This window comes from Tachypleus tridentatus, unplaced genomic scaffold (assembly GCF_004210375.1).
Source record: "Tachypleus tridentatus isolate NWPU-2018 unplaced genomic scaffold, ASM421037v1 Hic_cluster_2, whole genome shotgun sequence".
NCBI lineage: Eukaryota > Metazoa > Arthropoda > Merostomata > Xiphosura > Limulidae > Tachypleus > Tachypleus tridentatus.
This window is the reverse complement of record NW_027467782.1, coordinates 28,670,358-28,673,102: the sequence shown is the minus strand read 5'-3', so window position 1 is coordinate 28,673,102 and position 2,745 is coordinate 28,670,358.

The following is a 2,745-nucleotide window of genomic DNA, read 5'->3' as shown; positions in this document are numbered from 1 at the left end:
TAATGTTAAACATCTTTTTTCTTGATCATTTAATGGGAGTGTGTACAAAGAGAGCATACTCATATCAAGAATTTCAACTTACATTCTTAATCCAGTGAATAATGTCACCCATGACCTTTGTTCACTGACAGCATTGGTCATGAAATATTGGTCAGACTTGCGGGGGTCAATTATCTGTTATAGCCGTTCGGTTACTCCCGAAGGACAAGGCGCTGAGGTCATGGTAGCATTGCAAAACTGGATCAAGTAATAGACAATTTACCGACTTTGTTCGGTGAAGTACTCGTGTAATGTGCGTTCTGATTACTGATTTACAGCATATATTGTTACATTTCACAACGTTCACACAATGTTACATAACAACGTTGATTATTCGCTATGAAGTGACTGCATTTTGACGATTTCATAACAGCGTTATGGTATAACGTGACCAAATCACAACCAAATTGTGGCAACACATGACGTTGCAACTCTCATATATGGGACACTGGACATTACTTGGTTAAGAGGGGAAAACATTTCATTCTGAAATTCATTCCTAATTATGTAACATCAATTTATGCCCCACACCCGACGCTGCGCCCGGGGACAGATGTACACCTGTGACTCCCCTTTCCTAGCTACGCCACTGGCGAACGTGTAATCTTTTAAGCCAAAATCATGAACGGTAGAACTTTCTATTTAAAACACCAATAAAAAAGTATTTTAATTAGTAAAGAAAAATCCTACCAGGAATAATATATTTTGTGTGATAATCTTCCATATGAAACAAGCATCTCAACGTTACTTGTTTCAGATTACCCTTAGTAACTACAAGTACTTCTCATTACTTTCGCCCGGCATGGCCATGTGGTTCAAGCACTCGACTTGTAATCCAAGGGTCGCGGGTTAAAATCCTCGTCGCACCAAACATGCTCGCTCTTTAGAAGTGGGTGTGTTTTAACGTAACGGTCAATCCCACTATTCGTTGTTAAAAGAGTAACGCAAGAAATTAGCGGTAGGTACTGATGATCAGCTGTCTTCCACCTACTCTACATTACTAAATTAGGGACGACAAGCGCAGATAGCCCTCAAATAGCCCTCAAGCGAAACAAAACAAATATTGATTTTCATACTTTGATTTTGTATAATTATAGTATATATGTCGATGTGTTTTTAGTGAATGCCTGATTTGGTATGATTATAGTAAATATGTGGATGGATTTGGTATGATTATAGTCTTGATGTCGATGTGTTTCTTAGAGAATACCTGATATGGTATGATTATAATATAGAGGTCAATGTGTTTCTTAGTAAATACCTGGATTTGGTATAGTTACAGTGTTTACGTCAATGTGTTTCTTAGTGAAACAACACATAAAGTGTAAAAAATATGCAAATTGAGGTTAGAACCGGTTTGATCCGTATGAAATCGGTTTGATTCGGTTTAAAAGAAGGATTCTTGTAATACAGTTAAAACAGCATATAAAGTGTAAAACATGGAAATTGAGGTTTGATCCGGTTGGAACCAGATTAACCGGTTTGAACCGCTTTTAGAAGAAGAATTCTTGTAATACGGTTAAAACAGCATATACAGTGTAAAAACATGCGAATTGATGTTAGAACCGGTTTGATCCAGTTTAAAAGCAGAATTTTGTAATACGGTCAAAACAACATATAAAGTGTAAAACATACAAATTGAGGTTAGTACCGGTTTGATCTGATGGAACCGGTTAAAACCGGTTTAAAAGAAGAATTATTGTAATTCGGTTAAAACAGCATATAAAGTGTAAAAACACGGGAATTGAGGTTAAAACCGGTTTGATGCAGTTTAAAAGGAGGATTCTTGTAATACGGTTATAACAGCATATAAAATGTAAAAACTTGCAAATTGAGGTTAGTACCGGTTTGATCCGGTTAGAACCGGTTAAAACCGGTTTAAAAGAAGAATTCTTGTAATATTGTCAAAACAGCAAATAAAGAGTAAAAACATGTGAATTGAGGTGAGAACCTGTATGAACCGGTTGGAACCGGTTAAAACCGGTTTAACAGAAGAATTCTTGTAATAAAGTGAAAACAGCATATAAAGTGTAAAAACATGCGAATTGAGGTTAGAACCAGTTTGATTAGATTGGAACCAGTTAAAACCGGTTTAAAAGAAGATTTCTTGTAGTAAGGTCAAAACAGAATATAAACATGCAAATTGTGGTAGGAACCAGTTTAATCCGGTTTAAAAGAAAAATTCTTTCAATAAAATCAAAAGAGCATATAAAGTGTAAAAACATGCAAATTGATATTAAAATCGATTTGATCCGGTTGGAACCGGTTAAAACCGGTTTAAAAGAAGAATCCGGTCAAAACAGCATATATAGTGTAAAAACATGCAAATTGATGTTAGAACCGGTTTGATCCCGTTGGAACCGGTTAAAACTGGTTTAAAAGAAAGATTATTGTAGTAACGGTCAAAAAACAGAATATAAATATGCAAATTGAGGTAGGAACCAGTTTAATTCGGTTTAAAAGAAGAATTCTTGTAATTCGGTTAAAACAGCATATAAAGTGTAAAAACATGCGAATTGAGGTTAGAACCGGTTTGATGCGGTTTAAAAGGATGATTCTTGTAATACGGTAAAAACAGCATATAAAATGTAAAAACTTGCAAATTAAGGCTAGAACCGGTTTGATCCAGTGGGAACCGTTGAAAACCGGTTTAAAAGAAGAATTCTTGTAATAAAGTGAAAACAGCATATAAAGTGTAAAAACATC